This window comes from Cyprinus carpio, chromosome A8, assembly GCF_018340385.1.
Source record: "Cyprinus carpio isolate SPL01 chromosome A8, ASM1834038v1, whole genome shotgun sequence".
Classification (NCBI taxonomy): Eukaryota; Metazoa; Chordata; class Actinopteri; order Cypriniformes; family Cyprinidae; genus Cyprinus; species Cyprinus carpio.
This window is the reverse complement of record NC_056579.1, coordinates 595,863-609,147: the sequence shown is the minus strand read 5'-3', so window position 1 is coordinate 609,147 and position 13,285 is coordinate 595,863. Positions and strand designations below refer to the sequence as shown.

The window sequence follows — 13,285 nt, the reverse complement described above, 5'->3', positions numbered from 1 at the left end:
TAAGATATTAATATTCCATTTACATGCAATATTTTATTTATACTGATTAAATATTAGTTTATATCAAAATATAGGTAAAATATATGAATATTCCACCAATATGCATCATTTTAATTTTGTATATTGAGGCAATATTAATAAATAATTTTAATGTAGGCTATAAAATATGAATATGCCATCAATATAGATTATTTTAATTTGTTTATTTAAAATATTATTATTATTGTAACATTGTTTATTGATGTAGTGTTACTATTTTTTAATATGTAGCCTATGAGATAAGAATATTCCACACAATTTTAACTGTGTATATTGATGCAATCTTAATACTATATTAATATGCAGGCTGTAAGATATGAATCATCCATTTATATGCACAATTATAATTATGCAATATTAGTATATAGTGTATTATGATACATAGGTTATATAATATGATTATTCCAACACAGTTTTAATTGTGTATATCAATGGAATATTAATATATTTTAATACATAATAGTACTATATAGGCTATAAGATATGAATATTCCATTAATATGTAAAATAAAGGAAAAAATAAAAAGGTGATTAGAGAAGAAAATAAACAATAGCATAAAGGGTGCTTGTCGGGTCGCTGACAGAAATAGCGGTGTGATTTTCTCTCGGTGTGTCTGATGAAGCTCGCTCTGTCTTGAGTGACTCCACGTGCGTGTGTTGCGTTAATTGTGAAGTAAACACACAGTGTGATGGAGCTGCTGAAGATGCGCGTCTGAAACAAAAGCTCTGAGGTCTGAGGCTCCTCCCTGTGTGTGTGTGTGTGTGTGTGACAGCTGCTGCGTGTGTGTGAGCTCAGCTCAGTAAAGCTTCATCTCTAATAGGATGAGCAGCCGCTCGCGCGTCTAGCTGAATGCGCCGCTCATTGTTCGCTTCGCCGTTCCTCTGCTGTTTCCGCGGATCGATCGATCAGTGATCGGGATTCTCATGGATCTATCGATGTGAAGAAGGTGTCAAACGCGGTACGTACATGAGAATAGAGGCTGGAGTCGAACGCGAGCTGCTTTTCTATACGATCGCGCGCGCGCACGCTGTTTGTGATGATGATGATGGTGTTCAGAATCTTAGTGTTACTTTGATCTCAGGCGCGGAGGGCTGGTGACGTCACTCCGCTAAACTTCTCTAATGCATGCTTATAAAGTCCTTCATCTTCTGAATGTGAGTGTTGATTATGAGGGTGTGTCTCCGTGTTTTACTGATTTAAATAATTACAGTCATCAGTAATCGGCTGAGATGGAAATAAATGTGTGATTGTTCTAGTTCTGCGTGAAGCGCAGGGCTGTAGTTATGAAAATAATGCGGTTCAGTCATTTGTTAAGTTGTTATTGTTATGATTGAGTGTTACTGTATCTCCAGTGTCTCTCCAGCTCTGTTTGTCACAGTAACAGGTTTAAGTCTCTGTCGCTGATACTGAAGAAGGTCAGTGTGAAACCTTATCTGGAGGTTTGTGAGGCCGGTCACTCTCCTTTGACCCGGAGGTCATGCAGGGTGTGTCCGTGTCAGCCGTTTCTACCACTTTATGCCTAAAGGAATCCAACAGACTTCTTCGTAACAATGAAACGGCATCTGTTTGGGCAGGACGGCAGCGTTTAGTCCATCTCAGCGGTGAGCGCTTGGGTTTGGAGGCTCAGAATAAAACAGTGTTTGTTAATCTCATTGTCTGCTGTTGGTGGAGTGTTTTTCTCCCTGTGAGATGGCAGACGGCCACGCGTCCCGACCGAGCCAAGATTCCACGACTATCAGCGCTCTGAATTCACATGGCTTTGTGTTGAGCTGGATTTCAGGTGTTTTATCTGAAGAAACGGCCTCGGCTGCTGAGCATCAGTGTCAGATGGATACCTGTGCTTCAGTCCTCTCTTCAGGTGATGGATAAACACTGAAGACTGTGTCTGAAGACCAGCTGCATTTGTGTAGATCTGCGCTGTGATCAGTGGTTGACTGATATGGATGTTTTGACGGCTGATGCTGGTATCTTAGAAAGCACGGTGGCCGATAAAAAAAGATATCATCACTCTTTTTGACTTTTGGTGAAATTACATCTATATTTATTTTACATAACATTTACTAAATTATTCAATTTGAAAATTAAATATAAGGAATTGAAAAATAAATCTGTAAATATAAAGACTTTTCCACTTGCAACATATTGTCCAAATAGAAAAACATGATTGGCTACTGATGATAATTAAAAAAAACATCCAAATATCGGCTGATATATCGGCAAGCCGACTGTTATAATTCATATACAATCATTTGTTTGTCCTGGATTCTCCAATTCTATGATATCGATTCATTTCTGTGATAAAACCCTGACATGCATCCTTATCATTCACCCCTGCATGTGATTTAATCACATTTCTATTATTTCACATCTTTTTGTTAAGGTTAGCAATCAAGTTCATTTTCATGAAAAGATTAGATAGCAGGGAGCGTGTTTTTATTCTGTTCCTGCTGCATTAAAAAGATCATGTTTGTGAAAATGAGTGAATATTAATGATTGAAACAGAAAGAATTTTGTCTCTTTTAACTCCGAGAATGAAATGCATCTCTGCATCAGCATGAAATGCTTTTGAAATCATGATCACGTCATGTAATCATTCCTTAAATTAACTGCATGAATTGTACATTTATGCCATATGGACATTACTTTGACTGTATCACCTCTAATACACAAAATGAACGAATGAAGCATTTCTACGGCTCTTTTCTTATGCACCTCTCTTAAATTGTAATGGAGAAACATTGGTTTTGTGTGAAGTTGCTTGGAAACGATATGCATTGTGAAAAGTGGTTGAATTGAAGTGCATTGCTGTAACAAACATGAGAAACGCTGTCAGCTGATGAAGCAGTGAATTATGAGGTGAATTCATTGTTTTGATGTTATTGTAAGCAGGGCATCTGATGTGCTCTTCTGCACAAAGCCAATGAGAGCAGCATTGAGCGTGACTGATGGCTGTTTGTCACACCAGCGAGCCTCAATGTATTTACATTCTCTCAGTAGAGGCAGGATTCGCTCAGCTGAATTATTGATGACGGCCAATGAACTGCTCTCACTTATGTTAAAGGAGCGCAGTGTAAATCACAGACTCAGAAACGCTGTCGATAACTCTCATCTATGATTCACATGATCATGTTTAATGCATGAGCTGGCTCTGGGTGGCCACATTACGGAGTAAATGAAACATTTAAGTGGATTATTGTGTGTTTGAAGATGCAAAATTCATGTTTCTGTCATTTTACAAGATTAAAAAAACAACATTATCCAACTGTTCTTTGAGTTTCAGGTTTTGAACAGGTTTGATTGTTGATGCTCCTGTAGAGGACTTTATTAAAACCTGTTTTCTCTTGTAAATTCTCTTTTCACGTTTCATTTTCACGTTAGTAGATGTTATTAATGGCTTCATTCTGACGGTGACTTTAGAGAAATTGTGCTTATCCACATGGAAAAATAAAGAGTAAATGTCTGCATGCTGTTAAAGATATGTAAAGATATTTCTATTATCATCTCTAGATATTTCAGTATCTGTTGTTCTATTTTAAATTTCAATAATGTAAGTATGGTTTTCAGCAGGACAGTATTCTAAAAAAGCTGCCCTCGTGTTAAACAAACAAACAATACTGTGCAACTTGGGTTAATAAGAGTGTGCAGACGTTTATTATTATTAAAATGATTGATGCTGCTATTTGCCTGTTTATTACTGTGAAGCTGCTTTGACACAAACTGTTTTTAGAAATAAAAATGAAAAATCAGTAGTTTAGGGTCAAGTTTGTGAGCAGAAGTAAAGAAATGTAGTGTTTTTGATTGAATATCATCATTGTGCTCGTCCTTCAGTCGTGTTGTTTGTAAGGAAATGTTGTGAGTGGGAAAGCAAACCTGTAAGTCTTTGTCCTGTAAACACGAGTCTGATGATGACAAACTTCAGCCGGTGTCCGAATGATGAGGTGAATACTCACACACTGATGCTGACTGTGTGTGTGTGTGTGTGTGTGTGTGTGCGTGTGTGTGGTTTCCACATACAGCGGCGTGAGAGAGAGAGAGAGAGAGAGCGAGGCACAGTGCATGTGTCTCGTCCCCAGGCGGCGTTTGGCACTGCCTCTCTCATCTGTTAATCATGGCGACTGCTTTCTTATTCTGTTGCCATAGTATCAGGCTGAAACACTGTTGGTGTGTGTGTGTGTGAGGGGCCATGGGACGTTACAGACCAGCAGAGCTGCTTAAAGGGGCCACGCTGGTCATTAATGTACAGACACAGACTCATAGTCTGGTCAGTGCTCTTATCACTTGTCTTGCATTTTCAGAAAAGTACTGGTCATTTTCTGCCACACTGAAAAAGATGATTCATTGAATTTACTAAATTTTTTTATGGTAAGTGGTTGCAATCAATTTATTTTAGCTATATTTAAATAAACTAATTTAGTTGATTAACTTTCAGCAAAATATGTTTATTTAGATGTAACTAAAATAAATTGATTGCAACCACTCACCATAAAATTTTTTAGTAAATTCAATGAATAATTTTTTTCAGTGCAGATATTTATCTATTAAGTATATATATATTTCCTTTAACCCTTGTATTATGTTGTGGGTTGTAGGAAATACTTGTTGGAAAATTAGTGACCATTTCTAACCCTAACCCTAGGGTAAACATTTGAAATAGTTCATGTTTTTTCTAAAAAGAAAAGTTTAAAAAACAGTTCTCATGTTTTTTTTGTTTTTTTTTGTGTGTGTGTGTGTGTGTGTGTGTGTGTTTTTGTAATATGTGAGAAGTATAGGTTAACTGTTTTTACCTGTTTTTATGTGAATTGTACAGAATCCAATTAGGGTCAACATGAAACTTGTACCCAGAATGTGAACATAATATAGTTAAGCATAAAACACAATGCATAGTTAAAAATACAGGTAAAACACCTGTGAAAAAAAATAAATAAATAAAATCAATTCTGTGTGTCTCCAATTTTTGAGAGTGTGTGGATCATTTTTTTATCGCTGGACAAACGTGTTTATACTTCTGTACTCTGGATTCTATCTGGATTCTGTAATTGTCATCAATCTCAGGCTCTTTTCTTGGTTTAAGGGATGGTTCACCTTCAATGATCATTCTGTCATCATTTACTGTCCCTCATGTTGTTCCAAACCTGTATGACTTTCTTTCTTTAGTGGAACACAGAAGTAAATATTTTGAAGAACCTTGGAAACCAGACATTGACAAAAACACTGAGCGATTCTTCAAAGTATCTTCTTTTGTGCTGAAGAAAGTCCTGAGGAACAACATGAGGGCGAGTAAATGAAGATTTTAGCGCTGCCTGTAGATCCTCACCTCGCTGAGGTTATTTTTAGTTTAATCATGAGATATTCTCCTGAGCATCGACTCTCTGAATGGAGACGTTTGTCATTCCACTGTGATTTACTGACCTGAGCTTCTGAACTACAAACACACGAGACGCTCTGAAGCGAATCCGAGTCTTTGAAGTCCATGAGATCGTCTCTAAGGAGCAGGTGGAGCTTCTGCGTTTGGCTGTAAATTAAAACATCATCCGCGTAACATCCACAAGCACTTTGAAGCACAGAATTCAGAGTTCCATAATCACTTTGAAGCACAGAATTCAGAGTTCTCATAATAACGTTCTCTTCAGAGTTCTCATAATGTGTGCAATTAAGAAAAAATGTTTTTAGGCATTCTGAATGTTCAGAGAACAACAGAAATGGTGTTTTGATGATGTTCTTAGAAGACATTTCTGTTATCTGGGTTCATGTTCCTCGGGCTGATACTCATCTGAAGGGTTTTATCGGTGGATTAGCATTCGGCGTCTCACTGCACATAATCTCACTGATTTGTTTGCGTATGTTTTGTTATTCTTGTTGGCTCAGTGATGAAGCCTTTCCTGCCGTCTGGAGCATGTAAACACACGGCGGCAGTGATTGAGACTCAGCAGACGTTCACAATGCTGTACATTCATGCCACATGTAAGGAACAAATTGCATCCATGTGGCGTCGTATATAAGCGCGACCACAAGGCTCCCAGTGTTAGGCTCGGACCCGTCCTTCAGGAGCGACGCAGGAGCACTTATCACCTCTCCGAGTCTCCGAGCGTTTCCTTCCTCTGCTAAAAGAGGAACGGAGGCAGATCTGTTTCACATGTGCCTCCCATGAGCCCTTTCATCACAGACGTCTCTCTGTGCTGCTGTTTCTACCTCACAATCATCTGTTCTTCGTCAGAGGGGCAGCTGTTTATTCCTCCTGATGATTCAGTGCTTTGCGGCGCACAGAAACGGTAGCTGCTGGTTTCAGCTTGTAGAATTTCACAAACCTCCTGCTTCTCCATTTCAACTTGATAAGAGAAACGCGGCGTCAGCAAACAGCCGGTCGTCCATCTTGTGTTGTTGCAGGCTAATTTTAAGGGTTGCAGCAACAGTCTCCAGATATATGGCAAGAGGTGACCTATATATGGAGCCGCGGCGCACCTGCGTTTGATCGCTCGTCCGCGGCCCATCAGCACGTTTGGATACAAGCTAAAACAAACATAAGACGTTGTGTCGCTGGAACCCGAGCGACACAATGCCTTCATTCATCGCTGCATTACTAGAGAATGGTTTGGACAAGCGTGTCAGTTGTTTGTAAATGGACACAGGGGATGTTGTGCTGCAGGGTTCACGTCATGTCACTGAGTTTGCTCTTTTATATCCGCACAAGGATTGTTTTAATTACTCGACTTGGTTTTACATTACAGCACAAGACATCTGTTTACTGATCTCAACATTAACGGTTTAAAGTCAGCATGAAATGAAAATGAACCTGTCTAAATGCACGTTATTGATTTTATTATGAATGATTCATCCATGCAGATTTCAATTTTTTAAAATGTTCTGACCTTAACTGGATCTTCCCCAGTAATATAGTGCACTTAAGGCCCTCCCCTCGAGCTCATGCTCATCTACATACACTTTGAGAGCCACGCCCACATCTCAAGCTCTAATCAACAATTGATGCATGAACAAAGTCCCACCCCACATTTGTTCTTTGTTGATAATCTGCTAAATTTGAGTGAAAAGGTCTGATGCTACTTTGGTTTCATCGCAACTTTAACCATTTGCATGCAGAAAATATCATATCAGCTCTTCAGTAATACTCTTATTCAAAGCAATGCTTAAATTCACTTTCTGAATTCAAAATTCAATTGAGTTCTCAAACAGGGTTCAGAATTTGAATGTCAGGAAGTAGAATTAAAATAAATTGAAATTCAATCGAAAGTACTTTCATATTTTTGACTAGAAAAGTGAAGTTTGTCTTGATAATGTTTACTGGTCAGACTTGCCTTGAAGGTTTAAAGATCTTACGTACAGACAGATCACCTGTATAAATGATTTAGTTTATATAATTTTCATCATAGCTACCAAATTAACTTTTTTTGTTGACGTTTTTTACATTGGTTTCCTGTGTGACCAGTTTAATTCAGATGCACAGTTGTGAATGTTGCACTGACGAACAGAAAGGGTAAAGGGTTTATCTGATGTTCAGAACCGGCTCTCGATCTGCTGGTTTCTCTGGAGTCTCTGGAAACTCAAGAGCCTCTCAGTCATTGAGCTTCATGAGGAGCGTCAGATGAAGCTCACCGCAGATCAGATGGCGCTCGGACACGTGTGTTGGGTTCGATGGAGGTGTCTGATTCAGGGATTGATTTCAGGGAGATGTTGCTGTGAGCTTTCAGCACGTAATGACTCAGTTTGTCTTTGTGTGAGGTGAAGATCATCTAAACTGATCCATATGAACACACGGATCCATGTAATGGAGTCCAGATCTTATAAAAGAAAGAAAAGTGTGAGTGTGCAGTGTGAACAGTGGAGTGTGGCTCATGAACAAATGACTCTCTAACTGATTCCTAGTAATGAATCGGTCAAAAACACTCACAAACGGTCTCAAACAGTTTGAATTGGTCTAATGATTCAACACTACTAAAAACATGGTTTCTAAAGGGGGTTCGCCATAGAAGAACCATTTTGGGCTGCCCAAAAGTCCTTTCAGAACCTTTTTCCAATTCATAGAACCTATAAAGAGGTTCTTCATGGAATCATCAGTGGCATTAAAGAGCCTTTATTTTAAGAATCATCTGGTTGGTTCTTCAGAAACTCAATATCTGCTTCCGCTCGCAGGCGTTTATCTGTGTGACTCCACAGTTTTTATACGCTTAATGCTCTGGACCTTTTATTTCCAGGTTACTGTAATGAAAGCAGTCGTTCATCGTCCAGTCATCCGTATGGAATGTGACAGTGTGTCAAATAAACGAGGCTTAATTGAGCCTCATCAAACGAGCGGAGAGCTTCGTTACAGTGCAGGCTGTTCGCTTCACTGCCGCTGCTAGTTAATGTGAAAGCCGCTGTTTAATGGTTAAACAGTTAACAAGAGCGCGATTCATGTGGAACTTCCCACTTTGCAATGCACGGCATGTCAGGAACAATCACTGCGATTGCACAGAGACGACGTCAACTATCCAGAGCAGAAAACATGATCGTTAAAAAGAGTTCAAACTAGAGCTTCACCGAGGGAACGTGACTGTGTTTCATCTGTGAGCTGAGATCACGTTCAGTTTGAATAAATAAAGACTCAGGCACTGGAGAGTTGATACTGTTTGGTTCTATACTTTAACTTGTAAATGCAGATTACAGGTTTTATGTGGCATGTGTGTGTGTGTGTCTGTAGACAAAACATTGGACACACGAGGTCACAGGAGGTGGTGTTTGTCTGGTTTCTCATCTTCAGACCTTGTATTAATCAAATGCAAGACCTTCAGAAACCTGTTTGCCTGGAACGTTTCCTCTTATTTGGGTTAAAGAGAAACCATCTATCTGACCCTAATCATGCTGGTTCAGAATGAAATGAGCCCTTAAGCAAAAGAAGAATCATGCTTTTCTTCAGGCGTGCGATTATTCAGAGGCTTAATTAAACAGCAGCAGCAGGAACATGCATCTGTTTAATGCATGTCTCCATCAGCCGCTGAATAGCTGCATGTGAGCTGCGTGTCTCCCAGCAACACGCTACAGTAACGCCACATTCCCACACGCTAGAGCAGGTCAGAGGTCATGAGGATGGAGGTCAGTCGGCCCGGCATTATGATTAGGATCAACTGTATTTCATTAAAGTGTGACATTAAAGCCAAACTGCAGGTGAGGCAGAGCTTGAGTTATCGTGTGTCATTTAACAGTCTTACAGTAGCTCTCACAGCAGAGTCAGGTTAATGTTATTCCAGTTTCTTGACTAGGAGTGGACAAAATAAGCTGGTAGCACTGTGTCAGCCGGTAGGGAGTTGATGTCGCAGTGCTGCGCTGTCACAGACCTTAACTAAAGGTTGGCATCAACCTTACTTGCAGAAAATAACTAAACTGAGAAATAAAATTACTCATATCGCGATATAAGATTTTGGTCTTGTCGCCTACGTCTAAGCTAACAAAGTATGTTCCAAAAGCTTTATTTATTATATTAATATAACATTGTTTCTGAATTCCATTTGATCATTTAGCAAACCGCTGAGAACGTTACTTTTGAATGTTCTCTGAATGTTCTGAAACAAGTAGCAACATTTAAAAGTAGTAACGGTTATTTGTTTCAACAGTTGAACAGGATCTGTTTCAGAATGGTGTGTTTCTGTGCTCAGTAATGTGTCTTTGACCTTCACTGTGAATATTTGGATTATACTGTGTTGTGAATAAAATGCAAACAATGAAAACCCCCGTGATGTTAGTCTCCTCACATTCTGTGGTACCTGCCTCACAGTCACACTGATGTCTCTCAGGTGTGAATCACTAAATATTCATGTTCATCGTCACTCCCTCGCATGCGGTCTTTCTAACACAAGGCATGGCTGGTTGAGGGCCGAATCCTCAGGTAATCTCATCTAGTGCTCTGGATGACGGAGGTGGATGTGTAAGACAATCACACGTGATTATGTGAGCGCTCGCGGTCACACGGCTCGTCTTACGGAGGAGAGTTTGACAGATAAGCTGGATCTTGTCATGCAGAGCATGCTGGGAGTGGTATGTGGGACCCCGTGCATTCAGGGGCCATGTCACCCCATGGGGCTCTGCTAATTGGTGGTCCTGGCTTTGGTTTTGGACAAAGGCATCAGTGTGGATCACGTGGGCAGGGCGTTGAGAAAGAGGCTCCCAGAGAGACGAGACGAGAGGACCGAGACAAAGAGCTCAGGACGCCCCATTACTGACCACAAATCACCCCGTGTTCAGCCCCAACAGGCTATCTGTGACCCACATACCCATCCGTGTGTGAAGAGCTGCTTTATCCAGGACGAGGAATGAGGAGCCACAGTAGATCTGATTCTCTCTTCGAAGCTTCTCTCAAAACATTCTGACATCATCTGCTCTCCTTACTGAAGACTTTGGGAGATATGGCAAGAAATAAAATCTCATATTTTTTTCAAAAGCTTTAACCGATTCAAGACATAACAAATTCTCTTTATAAACCATCTGCTCAAAGAAAGTTCTGTTCAACAAGGTGTAGATGGAACACAAATTCACTTTTTAAATATCTTTGCAGAAAGATGCATGAAGTATGAAGACAAATATTTTCTTCAACATGTCCGATATGTTCAGAAATGATAAGAAAACAGCTAAATATTGCAGTTTCAGAGGTCAACTCATAAAGTCCAGATGATTCAGACTCTTCTTGTCTGTCAGTATAAGAGCAGCAGCGTTCAGTCTGTCAGCATCATGCACACATCAAATATCAGACATACAGTAGCACTTCTGCACTGCTTTCTGCTTTCCCAGGGTTTTTCTGTGTTTAAGCATGTGTTTGACAGATCTCGCTCATGAAACGCTGTCTAAACAGGTTTGGAGTGACATGAGGGTGAATAAATGATGACAGAAGGATCATTTGTGATGTGACATCATCATTGTTTTGGCCTCCAGTCGGATGATAAAATCAGTTAAAATACTGATGGACAGGAGCTCAGTCTTGAACACAGACACTCTGAAGAGTATGTTGAACACTCTTGTGTGTGTTTGAGTTTCTGTGAGTGTGTTTGTACCTCCTCAACACTATTTTGGGTACAGATTTGGACCTGGAAGTCTTCTAAACCTGACCAAACCTAATTTTGGGGACGTCCCCATTTGTGTGACTTTCTAACATTTACAGATAAGAGTAAGGTTTTGTGCTGAGGAAATGTGCATTTGGCTACGGGAATGAATTTGACAAATTATAACCTGTAAAATTGTTTACATTTAAAATAAATAAAATGAAAAATGTTCTGTTAGTGTAAGGTTATAGTAATTATACCTAACCGTTACATTTAAAATAAATAAAATGAAAAAGTTGTTCTGTTAGTGTAAGGTTATAGTAATTATACCTAACCGTATATAAATCAGTAGAAGTCTGTGGAATTAAGCATTTAACCATATTTGAGGAATAAATTTGTAGACAAAAGTGAGATTCTTTACATGACAAACTGTAAACTTGCAGATCACTGTGTTAGTGTTATGGATGGGTTATAGTTTGTATAACTTGCTGTGTGTGAGGTCCTCGTTTAGATGTGTGTGTGTGTGACTGGTGTGTGTCGTGGAGGAGTGGTGTGGGATGTGAGGAACGAACTCAACAGGAACGCTGAGGCTTTCAGAGCGAGTGACTCTGCAGTGAAGCGTGTGTTTGTCCGTGAAGAGAAGGTTCCTGCTCCTGCTGATGTAACGAGAGCTAATCGTCTGCTGGTGTTCTCTTACATGCGCTCGCTCAGCATCATCCGATGTCTTTAATCCGAGGAGTGAAATAAAGGAGCAGCGCTGGAGGGGCATCTGTTCCCTCAGATAGAGACGCTAATCTGCTGCGTTCGCTGGGATTGACCTCACACTCGCTCGCTCTGTCGCACGAGTTCATTGTTTGCTGCAGGTGTCATGTGACCGGCGCCGTCTGGACTTCCTGTGTGTCCTGATGTGCTTCCTGCTTTTTTTCTCATGAAATATTCCCACAGTGCACTGCAGAAGCATCAGCTGCTCACTGTATTCACTTCAAACGGAGGACACCTGAAAAAATTATTTTCAAAGATGTAAGCAAAGATCTTGGAAGTACGTTTTACAAGAGTATCCTATTTGAGTCCTAGCAGCTCACAGGGAACGTGCTCACATTTTCTAAAAGTTAGGACAAAACGTTCTGAAAGTAATGTTTATGTATTCATATTGGATATACGTTCTCATAACGTTGAGTGAAAACATTCTCTCAACATCCCGATGATGTTATTTGTACTTGAACCTTCTCAGTGTTGGAAGAGATGTTCATTCAGTGTGTTGTGATTATTGTGAAGTTTACTAGCGATCTCTGAGAGGAGATAGTTCAGTGTTTTTGGGCTTTCGTTGGATTATTTGTGGTTTTCTGGTTAAATCTAACAGTAAAGCTGATGACAGCAGCACTATACGGCTCGTAATGTGTGATAAATATAACTTTTAACATGTGACCTTGTAATCATTAATTACTCTTACATGCAACAAAATAATCTGTTTACACTCGGACTGAAAAACCTTCAACAAATCAATCCGAATGATGTTTCGATGTGATTGAAAGAGCTGCTGTAGACCTGAAATAATCCGATCAATAGGAAAAAGTTAAGTTGTAGTCTGTTTTCTTAGTTGCATTCAGAAATATTTTGCGCACATGTGCAGTGATTAGAGAAAGTTACTTTAAAAGTAATGCATTACAGTATTGAGTTACTCCCTAAAAAAAAAGTAATAGCGTTTCTTAGTTACCTTTTATGGAAAGTAATGCACTATGCTACTTTTGCGTTACTTTTTCTCATCTGGGCCGGGCTTGCTTATTTATTTTTATTATAAAAAAAATATTTTAATTCTAATTTCTCTCAACATCAGGACAGTCGAGCTGTCGGGCAAACAAAGTAACTGGTGCTACTTATTTAAAAAAGTAACTCAGATATTTTCTTGTAAATTAAAAAGTAATGTGTTACTTTACTAGTTACTTGAAGAAGTAATCTGATTACTTAACTTGTCATTTTTTTATGTTTAACTAGTCAACTTTAAAACGTAATTACAACACAATTGAAGTAACATGCTGTTGATGAACAAAATGGTGATTCCTCGATTTAAAAAAAATAAATGATGGAGAAACATTAGACTCAAGAGGTGTTTGTTGCTTTGTGATGACAGCAGGAGGTCAGATTCATGTTTTCACAGGAACACACTCGGTAAAGCTGCTGCTGTAGTTGTGTGTTTGATCACATGTGAGCCGTTTGTATGGCGTTC

General features: G+C 39.4%; 1 protein-coding gene across 5 annotated transcripts in view; it reads left to right on the top strand.

Moving 5' to 3' along the window:
* Positions 1-679: 679 nt before the first annotated feature.
* sema6a (sema domain, transmembrane domain (TM), and cytoplasmic domain, (semaphorin) 6A) overlaps positions 680-13,285 on the top strand; it is a 54,055-nt gene continuing 41,449 nt past the window's right edge. For 4 of the 5 annotated variants that reach the window (XM_042761491.1, XM_042761490.1, XM_042761489.1 and 1 more), the window contains exon 1: positions 791-998. The gene's annotated coding sequence lies outside the window, so the exon portion shown is untranslated. Of the gene's footprint in view, positions 771-790; positions 999-13,285 lie in introns of those variants that run through there. The other variant, XM_042761488.1, reaches the window with a different exon arrangement.